This window comes from Sus scrofa, chromosome 6, assembly GCF_000003025.6.
Source record: "Sus scrofa isolate TJ Tabasco breed Duroc chromosome 6, Sscrofa11.1, whole genome shotgun sequence".
NCBI lineage: Eukaryota > Metazoa > Chordata > Mammalia > Artiodactyla > Suidae > Sus > Sus scrofa.
Window position 1 is genome coordinate 69,610,131 of NC_010448.4, and position 23,798 is coordinate 69,633,928.

Below are 23,798 nucleotides of genomic sequence, written 5' to 3' on the forward strand. Positions count from 1 at the left end.
CTCCTCAAACTCACAATTCCCCCCTGGGGAAACTCCCTCTTGTTCATGTTGTAAGTAGTGCCTAAAACCAGCAGAAAAGATGAAAAGGGGGGTTACCTGGCTTGTGGGCTGACGGGGGACCGGGTATCCGACCGCAGGGCTGGCTCCACCTGTCTGACCCGCCAGGCTTGTCATTGCCGCCGCCGCCAGGCCAGGGCTCACTGCCAGCGCCCGGACCGCCACAGGTGTGCATTCACCTGCAGAGAGGTGCTCGCACCCAGGTCCCCTCCCCTGCCTGCTCCCACCTGTGACCTGCTCCCACCCCCTCCAGCCAATCAGGCACTGCGACATCTCTCCTGCGTCATTTCAATTCTCAATCTAAAGCTGATGGAAAAAAAGAGCAAAAGGGAAGGGGAAAGAGAGAGGGGAGAGAGAAAACACCAGCCCCCATACCCACCGGCAGGGCCTCGGTAACAGTCAGAGGTGGGGCCAGGTGGACCAGGAGCCTGAACAAAAGCCTTCCCAGTGATCGGTGATGGTCAGGGTCAAATTCCAGGGCTGCTTTTTTCCCTCTGGGTGGCTATTTTGGGAAAGCAGCTTTACGCCAGCAGTCGGCAGACTGGCTACCTCGGACGCTGGAATCCGGAAGACTCAGAGCTCTGCCAGGTCCCAGCCCAGGTGAAGCAGGGAGAGCAGCCCTGGAGAGCAAAGGGTAGTTCCAGGTACCCCCGGAACCCGGACCCCTGCCCTGGGTGCACCCAAGCCCACCCATCCTCCTGGCCCCACCCTTTCAGTAGGGCTCCCTGGGTACCTGGGGTACTGTCCAGTTTGTGCGAGGAGGTTCTGGTTTGATGTGTTAACCAGGGGCTGATGGGTACAGCTGGTGAGGCTAGTGGGGCTGGTGGCAACTGGAGTCCTTGGAGGCTGGAACTAGCTTCTTGTCCAGCCAAGTCGACAGTGAGCATGGAGCTCTCAGCACTGGCTGAGTGTGAGGCCACAGGTGGTGCCTGGGGAGCGGGTCCAGGCATCCCAACCACTGCTCAAGTTCAACCGCCTGCTTCAGAAGGCAGCCAATTACACTGAGCCTCCTCGGAGAGCCACTGCAGAAGAGAAGCAGGGACGCCCTGGAGGAGAGCTGTGGACTCCCTGAGATCTTCCGATTTCCAGAGTTTTCTGGTTCAAGGCAGGTGCTAATAAGTAAGATCTAAAGGCCCTGCTAGTAAACTAGAACCCATTTCCCTGAGGAGAGGGTGAGGCAGGGAAAGGAGCCCAAGAGAGATCCAGAGGCGGAATTTAGACGGAACCGACCTCCTGCCTCAGGGTTACAGCCCCTACTCACCAGACATGGGTGGGAGAATGCGTGGCCTCTGACCTCTGGATCGGGTCAGTCCTTAGGGCTTCACTGTGCTTCGTGAGGCTCCATCTCAAGCCATTGGCTGTCACTGTGGCCCCAGGAGGGGCCACAAACAGGCCAGGCCTTGCTCGAGGGGCCTGAAGCAAGGGCGTGACTGCAGGTGGATCCTCCTGGGGCCTGACTCCTTCCCCCGCCCCCTCCCCCAATGCCCGATCTCAAACAGCCAGTTCTTGGCCTTTCTCCAAGGCCAGTCCCAGGTCAGAGGCCTTAAGAAAATCCCCCAAGCACTGGCCAAGGTCAGACCGCCCCGGCCCTTAGGTCAACGGCTCCTCACTGGGCTAAGACCCAAACTCACGGGAGACAACTGCAACTTCAGAAAACTGAACTGCCAGGGTGCTGACGATACAGTCTTCAGCAACAGCCCCATGTGGCTCAAGGCAAGGACTTCCTAAGCACAGCTAAAGAAGAAGTGTCTGCCTCCAGTTTGGAAGACAAGACTCTTTCAAATTTACATACCAAGTCCCATGATAAGTCACTCGGGATCCCCCAAAGTAGAAAGGCTGCTTGCGGTGAGAGCTGGGTGAGCCAACAAAACAAACAACTGAGCCCGATGACGTCAGCTTTTTGGAAAAGGAACAAAGACAACTGCACCCAAGTGAGCAGCCGCCTATTGCGCCAAGGCAGTGGCCACCGAAAGCCCGTCCTGCATCCTCAAGCCCAGAGGCTCTCCATGGGGGGTGGGGGGGGGATTTTGTCAATGTGACAATGTCTGGAGAACTTTCTGGTGGTCACAAGTGGGAGGGGGTCGTTCCCCATTGTGGCTCAGCGGGTTAAGAACCCGACACAGTGTCCCTGAGCAATCCCTGGCCTTGCTCAGTGGATTAAGGATCCAGCATTGCCGTGAGCTGCAGCATGGTTTGTAGACGGGGCTCAGAGCCGGCATTGCTGTGGCTGTGGTGTAGACCGGCAGCTCCAGCTCTGACTGGTCCCTTGCCTGGGAACTTCCACATGCTGCAGGTGTATTCATAAAAAGAAAAAAAAAAAAAAAAAAGTCAGGGTGGGGATGCTACTGGCAATTAGTGGATACAGCTGATCCCAGCTCCCAAAGCAGATTCATCCACCCCCGGTGCTCCGGCACTGCCACTAGAAAAGGCTCTAACACCACGAAGATTTCCAGCCCTTCTTTAAAAGTCCTGGATGGGAGTTCCTGTTGTGGCACAGCGGAAACAAATCTGACTAGTATCCATGAGAATGTGAGTTCGATCCATAGCTTTGCTCAGTGGGTCAGGGATCTGGCGTTGAGGTGAACTGTGGTGTGGGTCGCAGACATGGCTCAGATCTCATGTTGCTGTGGCTGTGGCGTAGGCTGGCAGCTGTAGCTCCAATTCGACCCCTAGCCCGGGCACCTCTGTATGCCGCGGATGTGGCCCTAAAAAGAAAAAAAAAAAAGTCCTGGAGAAATGGCCACCTTTAGTCCCTGGACATGTCCCCCAGCCCAGAGCACCACCTGCTCCCTGCCAGGCCAGGCGATCTCAAGTTGGTATCTTTGGAGGGGGCTCTAGGAACAGACCCCAGCTTGGGCGAGTTTCCTGGCTGCCCCAGGCCAAGGGTCCCAATCGTCAGAACTGACACCCCCACACCCACTGTTCAGCGGCGGCAGAGCGCTCCCCTCAAAAGTACAGAGAGAGAGCGGTGACAGTTCTCATCGTGACAGCGGTGACAGAGGACCTCAGCTGTGGCAGGTGCTTCCCAGGCGTCAAGGGCCTTTCACATACTTCGTCTCAGCTGAATAAGTAAGAGCCTCACCCATTAAAGCGGTCTTTCTGCGTTCCTGACCTGCCAGGCCAGGGGAACATGCAGGAGCCTCACCTCCAAGTGCCCGGGGTGGGGGGAGTGGAGGGGGGAGAGCCTGCGCCTTCCTTCACAGGCAGGGCACTGAGGGACCTGGAGCCTACCCAGACCCCCGAGCTGGGTCCACCCGGCCTCCCCCCCGGGACCCCCAGACAAGCTGGGTGTGGGGGGCCCCGAGTAAGCAGATTCGCAGAGCCACTCCCGCCTGGTAAGCTTCTGGGACTGGAGCTGGGCCAATGGCAGCAGCACGGGTGGGGGTGGAGGTGAGAGGGGTGGTCGTTTAACCCTAGCTCTGAGCTGCAGACCCTGCAACCGAGGATCTGGAGGTGAGGAGTCTGGCAAAGACGAAGGCTCTGGGATAAAAGGCTTTTCTGCCCCAAGGCTCAGCAGAAACCACCCGAAGCTGGGCGGGGGAAGGGGAGAGGCAGGCCAGACGGGCCCCCCCTATGAACCGCATCTACCTCTGAGCTGTGTGACTTTCTTTTTTTTTTTTTTTTTTGTCTTTTTGTTGTTGTTGTTATTGTTGTTGTTGCTATTTCTTGGGCCGCTCCCGCGGCATATGGAGGTTCCCAGGCTAGGGGTCAAATCGGAGCTGTAGCCACCAGCCTCCGCCAGAGCCACAGCAACTCGGGATCCGAGCCGCATCTGCAACCTACACCACAGCTCACGGCAACGCTGGATCATTAACCCACTGAGCAAGGGCAGGGACCGAACCCGCAACCTCATGGTTCCTAGTCGGATTCGTTAACCACTGCGCCACGACGGGAACTCCTGAGCTGTGTGACTTTCTCTGTGCATCACTACCAACTGTATCGTTTTAAAAGAACATTTAAAAAGGAGAAGGATGAGGGCAGAATATGTCCGATTCACACCCGCGTTCCTGGGAACACACTTCACCTGCTCAGCAAGTTCTCCACTGCCGTCCTGCTGATCCCACACACCAGAGCCCAGAGAGCGGCCCCTGTAAGACTCTGCAAAGGCCAAAAAGAGGGCCAGAGACAATGAGGGAGACCAGCTCTCCCCACGAACCTCAGGAAAGGATGGAGGCCCAGGCCAGGCCAGCAGCCTGGAGGGAGGGAGGCTGCAGGCCTGATGCCCCCATGTCTCCTGCCAATGCCCCGCGAGCAGGTGGCTGTCATCACGATGGCCCCCTCAGACCAAGTACCAGGTTCTAAATCCATTGCCCGCCCGAGGTTCACAGGAGGAAAGTGGTGAACTGCTAAAATGCATCATACAACTCAATATCAAAAAGCCTTGATCTTGGAGTTCCCGCTGTGGCTCAGTGGTTAATGAATCCAACTAGGAACCATGAGGTCGTGGGTTCAATCCTTGGCCTCGCTCAATGGGTTAAGGATTCAGCGTCCCCGTGAGCTGTGGTGTAGGTCACAGACGTGGCTTGGATCCTGTGTTGCCGTGGCTGTGGTGTAGGCCGGCGGCTACAGCTCCGATTGAACCCCTAGCCTGGGAACCTCAATGTGCTGTGGGTGTGGCCCTAGAAAAGGCAAAAAGACCAAAAAAAAAAAAAAAAAAAAAAAGAGAGAGAGAGAAACCCCCACCAAAAAACACTGATTTAAAAAATGGGCAAAAAATGTGAATAGACATGTTCCCAAGGAAGACACATAGAAGGCCTATGGGTAACCACTAAGCCTCAGGGAAACCAAAATCAAAATCGCCATGAGCTATCACTTTGTACCTGTCAGTACGGCCACCCTCACAAAGAACATAAACGGAGTTCCCATGTGGCTCAGCTGGTTAAGGATCTGACGTAGTCTCTGTGAGGATTTGGGTTAAGGATCTGACATCGCCACAAGCTGCGGCTCTGATTCAACCCCTGTCCCAGGAACTTCCATATGCCACAGGTGCAGCCGTAAAGAGAAAAACAAAACAAAACAAAAAAAACCCCACCACCAACAAGAGGTGTTAGTAAAGGATTGGAGCAAAAAGAACATTTGTGCGCTGTTGGTGGGAATGCAAACCAGAGCAGCCACTATGGAAAAGAGCACGGAGCTTCCTCAAACACCTAAAGACAGAACTACCATAAGACCAAGCAATTCCACTCCTGGGTATGTATCAGAAAAAAAAAATGAGAACACGAATTTGAAACGATACATGCGCCCCAATTTTTTGCCATGTACCCCACTGTTCATAGCAACATTAATTCAAAAGAGCCAAGATATAAAAACCACCCAAGAGTCCATCAACACACGAATGGGTAAAGATGGGGTGTATACACATACAATGGAATCCCACTCAGCCAGAGGACAGAATGAAAACTTTGAGTATTATGCTTAGTGAAATGAGTCAGACTGAGAAAGACAAATACTGTATGTTATCTCTTATAAGTGGAATCTAAAAAATAAATGAATATAACAAAACAGAAACAGACTCACAGATATAGAGAACTAGTGGTTGCCAGCGGGGAGAGAGAAGGCGGGGGCAGGCGGGTGGGATTAAGAGTCACAAATTACTTTACTTTGCCTTTTTTTTAGGGTCGCACCCATGGCATATGGAGGTTCCCAGGCTAGGGGTCGAATCAGAGCTACAGCTGCTGGCCTATACCACAGCCACAGCAACGCAGGATCAAGCCGTGTCTGGGATCTACACCACAGCTCACAGCAATGCCAGATCCGTAACCCAGTGATCGAGGCCAGGGATTGAACCCGCAACCTCATGCTTCCTAGTCAGGGTCGTTTCCACTGCGCCACAACAAAACTCCAAGAGTCACAAATTACTATGTAAAAATTAAATAAGCTACAGTATATAGAACAGCACAGGGAATATATCCAATATTTTATAATGACTTTAAATGGAGTATAATCTATAAAACTTTTTGAATCACTATATTGTACACCTGAAACTAATGTGGTAAATTAATTATACCTCAATTAAAAAAAAACTTTTAAACAAACAAAGCGTTCCCGTCATGCCTCAGCAGTTAATAAACTCGACTAGCATCCATGAGGATGTGGGTTTGATCCCTAGCCTTGCTCCGTGGGTTAAGGATCCGGTGTTGCTGTGAGTTGTGGGGTAGGCCAGCAGCTATAGCTCCCTCTCAGCTCCTAGCTTGGGAACTTCCACTTGCTGGTGGGTACGGCCCTAAAAAAAAAAATTTTTAAAGCAAAGCGAAGCAAAGAAGAATGTACATACAAAGGCAAACAAAACCAGTATTCCCAGTGGGCTAAAAAGAAAGGTCACTCCAATGCTACAGACACAGGTCACATAGGAAAAAGTCATTCCAATGCTAGGGATGCAGGTCACACAGGAAGGGAGCAGCTCCCTGAAGCTCCATTCTGGAGCCTGGACCTTGGAGGTTAACTGCAGGTCTGGGATGCAGAGAGGGAAGGGTGGCAGAGATACAGAAGCCAAGCAGATAGAAATTCACTGCACCGGGCAGTAAATGAAATTAATGGGGGACCTGCTCCCTGACCCCCAGGGGGAAGGTTGAAGCATCTAGTCTGTTTATGAGGCAGAGCAGCAGGAACCTATGTCCCACCGTGGTCAGACAGCTCAGGGCTGGCCCAACGGAAATGAGCAAGGAGGGTGTCTGTGGACCCCACATGCTATCCCCTCTGCTCCTGTCCCCACACATTGATGGTTCACTTCTCACCTCCGCCTGCAAGTGTTCAGTGTCCTATGATCTCACCTGATCCCCGGTTACTGAGCAAAACCTGTCTTCAAAAGAACCAGACCCCCTGACCTGCAAACTGGGTGGCTGAGCAGGTGTCTCATCTGGTTTGGGGGATTTTGCATGCGTATAGAGTAAATTGACTATCTGGTTTCAGCCAAAAGAATGAAGCTCTAATTTTAAAATTTCAGCCACAAAGTGGCTCACTGAAGGAGACTGGGTGCAGGTGGCAGAGGAAGGGAAGATTTCCCTGAAATCACACGCCAGCGACTCCTGCTCCCTTGAATGCTGGCTCTCCTGCCTCTGCGCCTTGCAGGCCTGTCTCTCTGTTTTGAGCATCCTCTTTCCACCCTGAACAAACAACCCTTGTCCTCCAAGTCAGCCCTCCCCTCCTGGGGGCAGCATGGCCCATGCCCTGGCTGTGGGCTCCCCGTGCCCACCCCAAGCATCGCCCTATCAGCCCCCCACCCCCACTGGACCAAGGATGAGCTTCCTGTCTGTATTCTCAGCATCAAGCACTGCAGACGGCACATCAAACGCCAAGAAAACTCTGTTGAAGGGACAAGGACTGGTGGGAGAAGACAGGCAGAGCGGCTGGCCAGCCTGCACGCAGCGACAGGAAGCCCAAGTTCACGTCTTCCTCCTGCGCACGACAGGACGGACCCCCAGGAGTGTTGTCTGTACAAGAGGACACACAACACAGGGGAGGCAGCAGATGGGCAGGTGTCGGATGATGAACGGGGACCTGCTGTACAGCACAGGGACCTCTGCTCAACATGCTGGGATAACCTGAATGGGACAAGAATCTGAAGAAGAGTGGCTACGTATGTACAGACATAGATGAAACACTTGCCTACAGCAGACATGAACACATACTGTACAGCAACTCTACTTCAAGAATACTTTTAAAAATGGAAAAAAAAAAAACCAACTAACTAAAACCCCCCCTGTAAATGTAAGGAATTATGTTCTCAAGTTAGACAACTGTGAGCACACCCAATCTGCAAGTTTAAGGTCCTTTGGGCTTTTCACAAGTTCACTTGTAAGTTGGGTGCCTGGAACCACCCCAAAGGAACAACACGCTAAGCCTGGACAGCTGGGTGTGTCCGCTTTGCTGAGCGCCTGTGCTCAGAACAGCCCTCAGACATCCGGAACCGAGGCCAGTGGCCCCCTTGAGGGCAGAGCCCTGTTGTGCCCGCTACTGTATCCTTGGTGCCCAGCACGATGCTGGGCCAAGGCAGGTACCAGAGGCTCAATGAACAGATGAAAGGTGATGAAATGTAACAGCAGCCACAGCAACACCAAGAGTGGCCCCACTACACGCCAGGTACCGTTCTAAACCCTTTGGCTGCATCCCTCATCGTGGTGGACCAGAAAACGTCCCCCTGACAGATACCCGTGGCAAATCCCTGGCACCTGCACACACAACCGTATGTAGAACAAGGGTCTTTGCCACTGCGATTAATGCAGGATCTCAAGTCAAGGAGACCATTCTGGATCATCTAGCTGGACCCTAAGTCCAATCACAAGTGTCCTTATAAACTGAGGCTGAAGGAGATTTAAGGGACAAAGAGAAAACACACAGAGAAGGGGATGTGAAGACAGAGGAAGAGACAGGAGTGACACAGCCAGGCACCTGGGCATGCCAGGGCAGCCGCCAGCAGCTGGAAGAGGCCAGGAAGGCTTCTTCCCCTGAGCCTCCAGAGGGAGTCCAGCCTGCTGGACTCTTGGCCTCCAGGATGGTGAGAGAACATATTTCTGTTAAGTCACTCAGTTCGTGGTCATTTGTTACAGCAGCCACAGGACACTCCTACACCCCTGGAGTCATCAGTGAACTCAATTCAGCTGCGAGAGGAAGGGGAGGGGGCGGGGCCTGTGGGGTGAGGGAGGGAGGAGCCAGAGGAGGCCCCTTGTTCTTGTCCCAAAAGCCGGGACCAAGCTCCTGCCCTCTCACAGAAGAGACTGTTTCCCCCAATCCTGTTAATATCCTCGCATACTATTAAATCAAGGATCTCCTCCGGTATAGACGTGCCAAGTTTACAGTGACCTGAAGTTCAAAATCAAGTACAGGACAGGACGGATGTGAAACAAGAGCAAGGAATCAAAGCACTGCTTTGTTTTCAAATGACACTCACTCCCTTATTCTGCTTTTGGGGTGGGAGCAGGATTGCCCTTGAGATCTACTTATTAACTCGTACTTTACACACAATGCTAACCTGATAGGGGGCCCGGGTTTCTGACCCCACCGTAATTTAGGGGCAGCCACTCAGAAGGGAGGAAAAGGTCCACTGAGATCAGATTAGATGACAAAACCAAGGAGACGCAAGTGAGGGGGGCTGAGCCACAGAAGAGGAGGAAATGCTAGGAAAACACACTGGCCAGCACTTAAAAGAGCCCGGTGCCCCGAGGCTGGGGCCTTCAGGCCACAAGGGCCAGGGTGATAATCTGGAGGAGCAGGAAAAGGTACATTCGTGGTTATTCTGCTTTAAGCAGCGCACTGCTGTTCCCTTTGTCTGCCTGTCCCCACGGTGAACTCCAGGCTGGCTCCCCCGCCCGCGGGGAGCCGCCTGTGATGTCCCAGGCCGAGGGTGTCCCACCCTCTCCTCTTGTTCACGTGGCCCTGGCTGCAGGGAGGGGACGTGGCCCAGAGGTGGGCAGAGAACCCAGAAAGGACTCACCAGGTGTGCCGGGAGTGGGGACACAGGCACGAAGGGCTAAAGGAACGAACACAAACGGATGAATTTAAAGCTCTGACTAGAGTTCGCATCGTGGCACAGTGGTTAACGAATCCGACTAGGAACCATGAGGTTGTGGGTTCGATCCCTGGCCTTGCTCAGTGGGTTAAGGATCCGGCGTTGCTGTGAGCTGTGGTGTAGGTTGCAGACGCGGCTCAGATCCCATGTTGCTGTGGCTCTGGTGCAGGCCGGGGGCTACAGCTCCGGTTGGACCCCTAACCTGGGAACCTCCATATGCCATGGGTGCATCCCTAGAAAAGGCAAAAAGACAAAAAAATTTAAAAAAATAAAAATAAAGTTCTGATTAAATGTCTGAATTCCTTACCGGGCCGGGCCCCCCTCTCTCTGCTGACGCAGCCTCAAGCTCCTTACAGCTGCTTCTCTTTCATAAAATTCCTGGGACCACTTAACCATGGAAACAGCCACGACAATATTAACTCCCCAGAGGGCAGGCCCTGGAAATCCGGGGGGATCAGGAAAAAAAATGTAAGAAATGCTGCTAGTGTCCTGAGCTTTAAAAAAAAAAAAACAAAAAAACCTCTAAATTGTTGACATCACAAGAAACTACGGGGACAAAAGATCCACAGAAAGAATGAGAAATGGTGGATGGACTCTCAGTGGCCCCGTGACAGCGGCTTCCTGGTGCCAGGCCCTGGTGCCATCCCCTCCACTTGGGTGTGGATGGGACCTGGGACTGACTGGCTGAGAGGGCTAAAGTGCCTTTACAGCATTCAGTTCCTGGGGTGCCTTGCAGTCCCCCCGCCCCACATTGTGGAAGCAGCAGAGTGACTGGAGTGCGGATTCTGAGCCTCACTACCTGCATTCACCCCCAGGCTCGGCCATAACCACACTTGTGCCCAATGCCATCAAGCCCCTGAGCCTCAGTTTCCTCATCTGTAAAACGGGAACAACAGTAGTTTCCTCATCCCTAGTTAGAACGATTTAGTAACATACTATGTGTGCATAGCACAGTGCCTGGCACACAGTAAGCACTCAATAAATGTTTGCTATTATGCATTAATTATTCACCTTCTGTGGCCCTGACTGGATGGTAAAATCCGAGGCTGGCCACTGCTGCACAGAGGCTTGAGTGTGGGGTGGATCTCAGAGTCCTTGTCAATGATACCAGCCTCTGTGAGGCAGGCAGGATGAGATTTTTTTTTTTTTTTTTGGCTTTTTAGGGCCGCACCCGAGGCATATGGAGGTTCCCAGGCTAGGGCTCAAATGGGAGCTGTAGCCACCGGCCTACACCACAACCACAGCACCACCAGATCTGAGCCGCATCTGTGACCTACACCACAGCTCACAGTAATGCCAGATCCTTAACCCACTGAGCGAGGTCAGGGATCCAACCCAAAACCTCATGGTTCCTAGTCGGATTCGTTTCCGCTGTGCCATGATGGGAACTCCCAGGATGTGAATTTTTTTCCCCTTTTTCTGGCTGCCTCATGGCATATGGAAGTTCCCCAGCCAAGGATCAAATCCTAGCCACAGCTGTGATCTAGCCCATGGCTGTGGCAACGCCGGATCCTTAAACCCACTGTGCCAGGCTGAGGATCAAACCTCCACCTCCGAAGCGACCCCAACCACTGTAGAGACAACGTTGGATCCTTAATCCACTGCGCCACAGTGGGAACTCCACGACAGGAATTCTTTGTTCCAAGATAGAAATGGGCTGAGAGGAGTTCCCATCGTGACTCAGTGGAAACAAATATGACTAATATCCACGAGGATGCCGGTTCAATCCCTGGCCTTGCTCTGTGGGTCGGGGGTCCAGTGTTGCCGTGGTAGATGCAGTTTGGATCCCGCGTTGCTATGGTTGGGGTGTAGGCTGCTAGCTGTAGCTCCGTTTCGACCCCTACCCTGGGAACTTCCATATGCCGTGAGGAAGGCTCTAAAAAGCAAAAACAAAAACCAAAATGGAACAAAAAGGGCCTAGAGATGTTAAATCCTTGCCCGGGAACACTGAGGAAATGACGAGTAAAACAAGGACCAGCTCCCTCCCAAACAATGTTCTATTTCTTCCACTGCCTTAAACACAACTTCTAACCGAGTTAATTTGACACATATTTAAGGATAAGTGTTAGCCTCCAGTACAGTAATTAGGCTTAAATGGAAACAATTCGCATAAATGAACATAATTAGCGCTGTGTGTACACACGCGAAGCTTGCATTTCTGGAAGCATTTGGGAGAAGGTGTGATTCTCTGGTGAAGAGGAGAGAAGGCGAGGCTGGCAGCGCCGGCTTGCCTTTTCTTTTTCTCTTTTAACACCCAGCGTGGAATGATGTGGCTTAGGAGTGGCTCAAAGGGAAGGGAAGTTTCTGAAATGCTCTGGGGTTAAATGGCTTTTGAGAGCATAGGACAGTCCCAAAGGTGCCAAAGCGGGGGGGCTCTGGCGAGCAGGTGGGCCTCGGGGTGCAGGCTCGGTCCGAAAGGTTCCTTTGGGCCTGTCTTCCCTTCTCGCCCGCGAAGAGGCCACCACAGCTGCCCGCTCACTGCTGCAGGGTCATTGTCCATCCCAGCCCCCATCCGTGCCCTGGTTCTGCCCTGACCAGGAAGGTGGGCGTTCAGGGCCGGGAGACGACTGGGTGGTACCCTGGGTAAGTCAATTCAACACAGGCTCCCGAGCAGCTGTTTCCCAGCTGACGATCTAAAACAGTCTCTCTGTAACTCCAGGTTGGAGGCAAGAGATCTGAATTCGCTCTGCGGTTTGGGTGGATGATTCCGAGAATCACCACTTGCCTGGCAGTGATGCTGGGGGAGGAACCGTGTCGGTCAGCAACTGATAACGTGGTCCAGAATTTTCAACCTGCTTCACTCCATCACTGGGGGTGGGTTTCATGACCAAAGGAGGTTATCACGGCAGGAGTCACCCATCTTCAAGTTGATTTTAATTAACTTGGTTGTGAGATGATGTGACAGCCTCAGAATATGTGTAACGTCGGGACTAGGAAGCCCTTTGGCTCGAGTCAACTAACATCCGTCCCCCATGGACTGTCAGGCCAGTTCTCTCTCCTCTGGTCGGAACCACCCTTTCCCCGCCCACCTTCCCATCCTCTGAGTGTTGAAACTCTGCTTTCCTCACAGGGAGCCGTGCTGTACCCTGGGGCGGATCTGCCAGGAGGAGGATGGGCTGGTGGTCTGGAAGGGGGGCCGGGAATCAGGCAGGAGCTGACCAGCCCGGAGCCAGGTGAGGGGGGAGGCTGGGAGGAGTGAGTCAGCAGTATTCTCAGGAAGAGACAAGACCAACAGCAAATGACGGTGCAGGAGGAGGTCACTTGGGACCACAGAGGTCAGGGTAGGGCCCCAGGACTAGACTGGCCGACGGCGGGCACCATGCCCGGGAGCTGCCCCAAGCACTGGGGCCCGTCACCACCCGCCCACAATTGGGGATCCAGGAGGAGAGTGGTTTTGTGTTTTTGTTTTTTTGGTATCCACCCAAGGCATTTTGTCCCACTTAAATATGTGCAACTCTGGTTAACAAATTACAAAAATGAAAGCACCAGCATCTCGGCAGCACAGTGGGCTAAGGATGCGGCGTTGCCACAGCTGCAGTGCAGGACGCAACGGTGGCTTGGATTGGGTCCCTGGCTGGGGGAACTCCGTATGCTTTGGGGAAGCCAAAAAAGAAGAAAAAATATATGAAAGTTTCAAATTTTAGGAAGGGGAAGAGAGAGAGATTTGCAATGCAAAAATCTAACAAAAAACTCCAAAAACCTCCCTACATTAGATCGGCGTAGAGGAAGGTCCTTCTGATTCAGCGCAAGTATTAAATCTCTCTGAAAGCAAAGCTCCTTGTCACTGACGATACCTAACAGACACCAGAGCAGCACCTGATGCATGGCCGATGTGCATTTATCTCCTTTATTTGACACTGGGACCCTATGAAGGAGGTCCTACCATGCGCCCGATTTTACAGATGAGGAATCATATTTTCAGATTCAAGCAGCCCATGAGGAGATTGGCTGGAAGGCGAGACCTTGACTCCAAGCCATGCACTTCGTAGACCGTGGAGGCCCCAGTGGGGAACTGAGGCGCCTTTGAAGGGAGAGATGAGACCCTAGCATCCAGCAGCCTCTGCATGGCAGCTACAGCCAGACCCAGAATGGGGGGGTGCACGCCCAAGGTCAGCCACCAAACGCCTTCATCCCTAAGGACTCTTTCATCATTAAAATTAGGGTTCAAAGTAGCCCCTGATGGTCCTCCCTGACCAAACACACACATCAGCCCTTGTTGTCAGACAGGCTAAAAGGAAATGAGGCCCATTTCTGTGGGTGCTGGAGCCAGGACTCTCTCCCTCAAGGTGGAATAATACAAACAGGTGCTTCTGTCCTCTCCTGTCCTAACATGGGACCCAGGCCGCCCCTTCAGCAAAGGCCACCAGTGCAAACTCGGCAGAAACTGCTGGTGGAGCCCGCACCCCAATCACCTGAGAAGGTGAGGCCCGTGGCCTCCCTTCACCTCTCTTTTCAGCTATCAGAAGTGAAGATCATAGGAGTTCCCTTGTGGCACAGGGGGTTAAGGGCCTGGCATTGTTACCGCAGTGGCTCAGGTTGCTGCTGTGCTGCGAGTTCACACCCTGGTGTGTGTGGGTGGGGTGGCAAAAAAAAAACCAAGACAAAACAAAACCCTACTGCCTCTAAGCCCTCCAGGCTACTGCCCTCTTCCAGCCACTGTGGTTTCTACCTGGACCAAGTAATGGCCTCCAGCAGGACCGCCCTGCTGCCTCTCATTACATTCTCTTACGCTACAGCCAGAATTATCATTTTAAAACCTAAGATTATGACGGGTGCAGCTCAAAACCCTCCAAAGGCTGCAGAGCATGGCCCTTTGGACGTCACGCCACGTTCTCTGGGCATAAGCCCCTGCCCCGCTTCACCTGTGACCCCTCCCTCCAGCCTCACCGGCTTCCTTACAAATTTCTCAAAGGCCCCTTCGCACCTGCTGACCCTTCTCCCCAAAAGCCCTCCCCTCATCTCAATGACTTACCCCCTCCAGCAAAACCGCCCCTCCACAACACTTGTCACCCTCCAACCCCTTCAGAGCATTTATCACCACCAAATGTCTTAAAATACTTCTTTTGTTCATGGATGGCCTGTTTCCTCAATCAGATCAGCTGCCTCACAAAAGCAAGGACTGGCCTGTTTGGTTCACTGCTGTCTTAAAGCTAAATGACACAGGCACACAGCAAAGATTCACTAAATAGTTGCTGAATGAATAAGTGAATGAATGAATGAATGGGTCCTGCCTAGTCATTTTCTTCTTGTGTGTGTCTCTGACTTCTTCTCAACTGAGGCTGAGCAGCCTGGACCCAGGGGCAGGATCCTGTGCCTCCTTTCCTCTGCCTGCACCCAGCCCAGGGGCCAGTTACAAGGGCAGATTCAGGTCTGGCAATGCCATTAAGTGGCAGGATCCATGCGAGGTGCTTCCTGACTCTCCATGATGAGAAGGGCTCAGAGGCGGGTCTAGATTTAGCGTCATTGATTTGTGATGTGTGCCAAGGGCCCCGGGAGGGGAGTAATAGTGTAAGTCCTTGGGGCTGCAGAGCCTGTTCACCAGGGGATTCTTGAGGCTGGCAAGAAAGCTGGACTGGCAGGCAGAGCAGGACAGTCTTGGCCAGTCCTCAGGTTTGGGAAGCTCAGGAAACAGACCCCAACACATAAGGCAGCAGATCCCAGTGGGCCCAGGGTACCAGCTGACGCTGCCCCATCAGACTTCTGCTCCTGGATAACTTTCAAGGGGAATGTCCACGAATACAGGAGCCCCCCCACCTCCTGCTCAGCCCACCCACCTCGGCCATTGCTACACAGAGGCTCAGGGCAGTGGCCATTTGTCCCAATGGTCTCTCAGACCTGGGGGCAGAGGCAGAACTGGTCCACAAAACTTACAGGGCACCATCTTGCCTTCGGGACACGATTCCTGGCTACAGAATTCCACCAGGCACTTATCCAGGACGCCCGGCCACTCCCAGCTGCAGACCAGCGCCCATGCATCAGGAGGCCGCAGGCCCTGGCTCTTTCTGCCCAGTCATGCTGTCCCCTTGCTCCCTGTCCCCATCAGGCGCAGAAACAGTAAAGGCACAGGAGGAGGTCCCGAATCGAATTCAAGCTACCAGCCTCACCGCCCCCCGGAAGCAGGGCAGGTTGCTTTGCCTCTTGCTGCTCCTTGCCAGGTGGATGAACCACCAGACGTGCCCTGCCTCCCAGTCCTTCATCCCGACAGGCCGCTCCCCGGCTGGGCAGGGTGTGGGGGAGGGGGAGGAGAGGCAGTGGGACTGCAAACCTCTCCTGTCCCTCGCCTTAAAACTCGAATTGGCCGACCCGACTTCTTACACAACACTACTTTAGCGACCAAAGCACTTTTCCCCTCTGAGGCAGTTCACAAGCACCTCGGGGAGCTAGTTTCGATGCCCCCACTTTCAGGAAATCAAGGTATTTGCTCGGATACCGCGAGGGTGAGCAGCAGCAGGGCAGCCACGGTCCCCATTGCCACTCCCAGACCAGTGAGCCCTCCTGTACCCACGATGGAGAGCGAGGAGGAAAGAAATAGCCAGCCATGCAAAACTCAAAAAAAAAGGAATCCTTTCTTTCCAAAGATTATGAAATCAAAGAACATTTTGTTGCTTCTTGGACACTCTTCTTTCTTATGACTCGGAGGCCACACCATTCAACAGGGTTCCCATTACTGGTATTATTAAAGCACTTGGTCTAGCTCCTGCCTCCCTTCCCAGCTTTCACACAGACCGAGAACTCGAGCGTTTACCTGGGCTCACCCTTGGACGGGGCGAGCAGGTCGCGCGGGCTTCCAGCCGCCTCCTCCCCGGGGCTTGGTTCCAAGGCTCCCGCAAAATCTCGAAATCTCCCCGGATCCGCGCAGTCACCGAGGCAAGCAGCCTGGCTCTGAACAAGCCCAGGCAAGCCCAGGCAGAGCCCGCTCTGGGTCCTCCCTCCTGCGCGCACAGCCGGGCCCCGGGGCTGGAGACGCGTGTCTCCTGTCCCCGATCCGTGGAGTCCCCTCGCTCCAGAGAGACCGGGGGCCAGCATTCCCTCCACCTGAAAAGAAAAAGGGCCCAGGTGGGGCCAGAAGGGCCGGTGGGGGGCGGCGCCAGTCCGCGGCGTATGGGGCGGGGGCGCTGCAGGCGCCTGTGTCACGTCGAGGGGGTGGGGTGTGCGCGCTGCCCGAGGCCGGGAGCGCGGCGGCCCAGCGCGCTGCTGGGGCACAGGGCGCATCCGGCCACGGGGCAGGTCCCTTCCTGCCCTGAGTCAGGGTCCCCGGGGCGCCTCCACCGCTGTTGCCCGCCTGGGTTGGTGCTTCCCTGGCGACGGCGCGGACAGCGCAGCGCCCCTCGCCTCCGCCAGCGGCGGGGTCCCCGGGGCGCGCTCCCGGAACCGACGACTGGACTCCGTGGCCATCGCGACCCTTCCAAAGAAGGGCTCCTCGGCCCACCGCGGCGGGACCGAAGCCCGGGCCGGCCGGGGGGGGGGGTGCTGTAAAAAAGCAAACTGAAACCGCGGGGCCGCTGGCTGCGATGCCCAGCCCGCGGGCCTCTCCCCGGGAAGAGGGAAGGAGAAACCCGAGTCCCGGACGCAGGCGAGGGAGGTGTCCTGGGTCTGGACCTGTTGTGTCCGCGACACTGCCAGCCCGGAGAGCTCGGAAGTCCTACGCGGCCCCGATTCATAGAGACAGGAAAGGGCTCAGAGTGCCAGAAACAGGCACCCCGCCGCGGCCACCGCCCGCCGGCCCGGCACCCCGCCCCCACCCCCCGCGCCCCAAGTTCCGGCGCTGCAGGCGCAGGAGTGACTCGGCTCGCGCGTCCCGGGACGCAGAAGCCGGCGGCGGGCATCGCCGAGGCGCGGCGCTCTAGAGCCGGGGTGCGCGGGGCGGAGACCGCGCGGGGCCCGGCTCAGCCGAGGGCCCAGCCGCAGCCCCCGCACCCGCCCTGAGGCTTCGCGCAGGCACCAACCCCGACCCGAGGAGGCGCGGGACAGCCCGCAAGGTGCGCGCCTCCTTTTTCTCACGGTTTCCGCGCTGCCCCGCGATTGGCGCAGGACGTCCGCCGGGCACGGGCAGCCACGGAGACCTCACTCTGCTGTGCGGAAAGGGGCTCCCCAGCCACCACCCCGCCCCCAGCCTCCGCAGATCCCAGCCAATCCGACCAGGTTCAGATCGGGGACCCTTGGGAGACAAACTGCCCTGCGGCCAGCGCGCCCAGGTCTAAAGGAAAGAGGAGTGTCCCCCCACCCCGCCGCTTCCCGCTGTCTCAGGACAGAAGGCGCTTCCGCAGAAGCAAAGCCTCCTCGCAGACTCACCCTAGCAGGACTGTGGCACCTGTCTTCTCCACGCGGACAAAACCCAAGGGTGAAGGTCGTCTTGGCTCCAGGAGTCTCGCTCGCCTTGCGCTCCTTCTTGAGGCAGGGCGGGGACGGGGGGGGGGGGGAGCTGCTGCCCAGATGTGTAATCACATTTGGATACAATGGAGGCCAGGTGTGAGCGGTCCCCATTTGACCGAGGCCCATCCTGAGGCTCAGAGGGCTGAGTCTGCGAGGAGCCTCTGCTCCCAGACTTTTCCAGGGATTCTAGAACAGTCCCAGAGAGGAAAGAGCCAGCCACCAGGTGAGAATGCCCAGGGGGGCTGCATCGCTTCAGGTCCCGCCTACGTTTCCCCCACACCAGCAGTGCAGGGGAGAGGACAATTCCTGGCCACTCTTGCCTCCCCCCATGCCTGTCACCATGGGGTGGAAGACAAGAAGGCTTTTGCAGATCTTCAGAGACTCCAGAGGATTCAAGGAGGCCAATGGCCCTGGTGGCAGCACAAGGGGATGGGAGGGAAAAAGTCACTGCCTAATCTTGTCTATCAATAGCAACAACAACAATAATAATAACTTGAGTGCTCAGTGTAGGAGGCATCATTCTGAACCCTCCCCAGGTCATCTCATTCAACCCCCAGAACGGCCCCCGTGAAATAGATACTAGTATTGCCCCATTTTCAGGTGAGGAAACTGAGGACCAGAAAGCTGCCTAGGCTGGCAGCTACAGCTCTGATTTCAACCCAGATATGGGAGCATCCACAGGCCATGGGTGCAGCCCTAAAAAGACCAGAAAAAAAAAAAAAAGATCTAACCCCAGTGAGGGTAATACAGGCGGTCAGGCACCCCAGAGCTGCAGCCATTCTGCCAGGGCCCTGGCAGGGGTCAGCTAAGAGGCCAAGGCGGCCTGTCTCTTACGCCCTTGAAGATGGACACAGAGGGTGGAGACTCTAGGGACACAGAGCCCTAGACTGGCCCCAGGGCCCTAGATGGGCCCCTGCAGAAGTATGAGGGGTCGAGGGTAGAACTTTCTTCCTTGTAACCCTGCATCAGAAAACAGCTTGGTGGGACGATGGTGGACAGGCCAGTAGGTGGAGCATATGGGGGTGCTCCAGGGCCCCCCCCCGGCTCTTGCAAAACACTTGTGTCTGCAAAGCACACTCTTCGAAGCCCTCTCTCTTAATAAGGAAGCTCAACTCGACTGGTCGGGTTGGTGAAGAAATCACCCCTGGATTAAAAATAGCAAATACATGTAAGAAGTCAAAACGCTGTACAAAGGGGAGAATGGCTTTTCAGTGTTTACTCATTGCGATGCTGACTGGGCATTTTAACTAAATATAGCTTTAATGTTTTCCAGCCCCTAAAGTTGCTCTTTGGTTTCTGTATCAAATCCACATTTTCCCTAATTGAGGGACATTGACTTAAATCTTAGAAGATATTTATGGAGCAATTGACAGATACTTCATACATACATACATCCATTGTTTAGCCATCCTTTGTCAAGCTCTTATTACACATGTGAGGCACCATTCTGTCTTGTACAGACTTAGTCTCCTGGATCCCCCAGCAGCTCTCTGAAATCCCTACTGTTGGGCCCATTTAGCGGATGATAAACTGAACCCCAGAGATGCTTTAGTTCCATGTCTGTGTCTAAGGTCACACAGCCTCCAAGCAACAGACCAGGGGCTTAGCCCTCTGCAGAATCCCCAAATCAGTTAACCTCCAATCACAGGAGTACGGTTTGACAAAGGCCGCAGGCACAGGGGGAAGCCCCTTCTTTTCTTTTTCTTTTTAGGGCTGCACTCGCAGCATATGGAAGTTCCCAGGCTAGGGGTCCGATCAGAGCTGTAGCCACTGGCCTACACCACAGCCACAACAATGTGGGATCTGAGCCACATCTGCGACCTACATCATAGCTCACAGCAATGCCAGATCCTTAACCCACTGAGTGAGGCCAGGGATCGAACCCACAACCTCATGGTTCCTAGTCCAACTTGTTTCCACAGCGCAACGACAGGAACTCCCACCCCCTTCATTTTTGTTGGGAGGAGTGAAAACTCCTTGACCTTGAGTTCAGAGCAATGAGACTTGCCCCTGTCTGAAGCTGCCTGCAGCTTTCAGAGATACACATACCTGCGACCTCCCGTCTCTCCAGCTCAAAGAAGAAAATAGGGCCAGTTTCTTCTCTGTGTTGAAACTCTGTGTTGAAACTGACAATGGCCCCAAGCTCGCATCCTCAGAACTGTGGGGAGGACAAGGATCCACTCCCCGAAAGGACCATGGGAGCCTCCGCTCACCCCGAGGCTGCCGTCCTGGTTACCACCCCCACTGGCCTGTCTGGAGGCTTCCCCAGGGGCAGTTGGGCGGGGTGATGGAGAAGGATGCTCAACCCACAGCCTCAAGGTCAGAGTCCTTTGGAGGCGGGTCTTGCAGATCCACCCACGTGGCCAGCCAGCGTGCTTTCCAAATATCACCTTGTTTAATCCTCCAAATAACCCTTGCTCTTCTTAGGAGCTTAGGTTAACTCACCCACGGTCCTGCTGCTGGTTAGTAGAGCTGGGCGGTGCTCCTGGGGGCTCTGGCTTGTGTCTGCCACCCACCCCCAGTGGCACCCCAGGTACCAGGGTGCTGAGACCACCCCCTTCTCTAGGACTTCCTAATCCTGGGGTTGGCTTCACGGCTCCCTTTTTGAGGGGTGTTCTTTCGTGTCCACCTACCTCATGGGGTCATCCCTGCCCATCCCAGATGGACCGGAGATCTGAGAACCTCTCCTCCACCCTCCCACGGCCTTTTACATTTATTTACTTTGTTATGCATCTACTTATTCATTTACATATTTATTTTCTCTTTTTAGGGCCGCACCCGCAGCGTATGGAGGTTCCCAGGCTAGGGGTCCAATCGGAGCTGCAGCTGCCAGCCTACACCACAGCCACAGCAACTCAGGATCCAATCCCCATCTGCGACCTACGCTGCAGCACAAAGGCAATGCCAGATCCTTAACCCACTCAGCGGGGTCAGAGGTCAAACCCCCATAATCTTAACCCACTGAGCCACAACGGGAACCCCCATCCCCACCCCCGTGCTGAGTTTCTGGTCATCTTCCCGCTGGGGGAGGGGGAGGGGACACAGCTCCACCCGGCCACAGCCCCTCCTCCGCTAAAGGCTTCCAGTCTTCTGCTGTCCCCAGAACCCAGCGTCAAAGGGACCCTTGAGGACAAAGGCATTCTGCTCTAGACAGCTGCCAGAAATAGAGGCAGCACACACAACTTTTCTCCGGTTAAATAAAAGGCGAGTCCTGCCTCACCAGGCGCCACCTCCCGTTATTATATGTGATAATATATAATATGTGGCGTATTATACATACCACACGCCACATTATATGTACATAAATATATTATCTGCTACTCTAGCTGATGGTTCTTAACTTACGTTGTGTCACCTATCCTCTGAGAATCTGATGGGCGCTATTCACCTTTTCCAAGGGAAAACCTCAAAACGCGCATCACACCAAATTTTACTTAAAATCGCACAAGACTTGTTGACTGTCTCCTCTCCATCCCCTTCTCCCACCCCGTTTCAAAGGTTAAAATCGGGTGGTGCTGGCCATGAGAACTGTCTGTGAGGTGGAATAGCTCTGTCTTTGCTGGCCAGTTCCGCAGCCACTAGCCACACATGACTGTTGGCATTAATGATCTTAATTCAGGGCACCACTCAGCTCCTCACTGCATCAGCCCATGAGGCTGGCGGCTAAGGTACTGGTCAAGGCAGCGCTGAAGTCTGTCCTGAATAAAGCCAGAACATCAGAGAATTGCAGACGCATCTCTGCTTTTTCTCATCACCTTCATTGCTTCCTCTCTAGTCTAAGCCACTGTGATTCCTTTGCCTGGGTGACTGTCGTAGCCTCCTAGCTGGTTCCTTGGCCCTCGCTGCCCAAGTCTGGCCTTGACACAGCATCCAGAAGTGAGCTGTTGAGAAGTCCTAGTTCTTTCCAAACTCAGAAATTATCAACACAAGCACTTTACTTCTGATAGAGATAACGACATTATTCTATTGTTTTTTTTTTCTTTTTTTTTCTTTTAGGGCCACACGCGAGGCATATGGAGGTTCCCAGGCTAGGGATCCAAGTGGAGCTACAGCTGCCGGCCTACACCCCAGCCACAGCAATGCCAGATCCGAGACGTATCTGCGACCTCCACCACAGCTCACAGCAACACCAGATCCTTAACCCACTGAGCGAGGCCAGGAATCAAACCCGCAACCTCGTGGTTCCTAGTCGGATTCGTTTCTGCTGCACCGCTGCGGGAACTCCTACTCTATTGATTTATTAGAAAAAAGAAAGAAAAGTCCACCTTTACCAGCAGGCAATGTGGATCATTCTATAGATGAGAGAGTCATCCTTGGAGGTTGGATTGAATGGAATTCCACACCTGGGCTTTGACTCTTGAGTGGGGAAGGCTGCAGAAATACCAAGGACTTGGGCGGGGGCGCGGCGGGGGGGGCATTGTGAGATGAGCAGAAGGTACCCACCACAGCCGCAGGTGGAATGGGCTGCCCACCTAAACGAAGTCTACCCTAAAGGAAAGCTGAGGTCGATGAGAAAGCCAGCAAGAACCCAGATCCTACACTAGATGAACCTTTCCAAGACCACGGGGATGACGCTCATGTGTGATGCATTGGGTCACTGGCCTTAATAGGCCCTCTTCTCCGCGGCCAGCCACACCCACACTCCCCCTCGGTCCCTTTGGCAGACACCACCAAGTCCCATTATTTGCAGCCGCCGCCCCTGGCATTGCAGTTACTACAGAGGAGCAGCCTCCCTGTCTTTCTATAAATAGGAAGAGTGCTTAGCACAGCCCTCCGAACACGGCGAGCCGTGAGCATCTGGAGGAGATCAAGGGCACTCACCGAGCTTCTTTGCCGGAGCTGTGTCTCTCCCACAGGCCTGGCAGGGACGCCTCGGGAGAGCAGCCACTTTCAGCCTCTGGGGACCTAGAGGAGCCAAGAAACGAAGCGATGGTGAAAACCAACCCAATTCCAGGGCCAGGCACGCAGGGAGGCGGCCTGCAGGCACCCGGCAGGGGTGCTCAGGCGTGTCCCTCACCAACCTTTTCTCCAGAGGAACCTCTCCTTCGAGGGAAGGTATTGATGGCAGCCTCCAGGAAATGCCCCAGAGAGCGTGTGCCATCCAGAGGCCCGTGGGCGCTGGCACCCCCAACAGAATCTGCAGACTTCTAGGCTGGAGAAGAGATGGGTCAGATGCCACAGAAATGCGACGCTCAGGCCACCGGGCTCAGCACAGGTGCTGAGTGGTGAGCCAGGTCCCTTTGAGCCTCCAGGGTGGCCTGGGAGGCCAGTGGGATGAAGACCGCAGGGGCATCAAAGACAAGCTGGGCCCATTTCACGTTTTTGTCATGAGCCTGCCCTATCCTATCCCTCCTATTTTGAAAAACAAACAAACCAATATTAATTTGTACTTAAAAAAAACCAAACAAACAACTCACGTCTGGATCACTCCCTGCTGTCACATAAGCACCTTTATTACACGGCAGGAAGCCTGGTATGTCTGAGACCTTGGACTGTTTACAACATTGGGGCTGCAGGTCAAGGTGACCTTCAGACCACAAAAGGGGCAATGCCTGGCGCGTGGCAGGGCCTTTCAGAGGACGTGAGACATCCAGGCCACTGCCACGTCTTAGGGGACCTGGGGGTTTGCAGAAGGGCAAAATGTCAGGACAGGATTAGAAAAGTGCATTTTAAAGATTTAATATTTAAAACTGGAAGGCTTTTAACTATTACATTTAGAATAAACAACGCGGTCTCTATCCAGTCTCCCGGGATAGACCATGATGGAAAATGATACGAAACGGAATGTATGACTGCGTCTCTCGGATGTATAGCAGAAACCAGTGCAACACTGCAACTCAGCCATACTGTCATAAAAATAAAA

General features: G+C 54.3%; 1 long non-coding RNA gene across 2 annotated transcripts; it reads right to left on the bottom strand.

The window, feature by feature from the left end:
- On the bottom strand, window positions 244–20,737 carry LOC110261090. Of its 2 annotated transcripts, XR_002344883.1 has the most exons (5): window positions 19,985–20,737; window positions 17,855–18,345; window positions 16,308–16,597; window positions 791–1,079; window positions 244–677 (listed from the first exon to the last, which is right to left on the bottom strand). It is a non-coding gene; the product is annotated as an uncharacterized LOC110261090 (long non-coding RNA). The 2 variants fall into 2 exon arrangements; XR_002344882.1 differs by lacking the exon at window positions 19,985–20,737 and having other exon boundaries at window positions 17,855–19,731.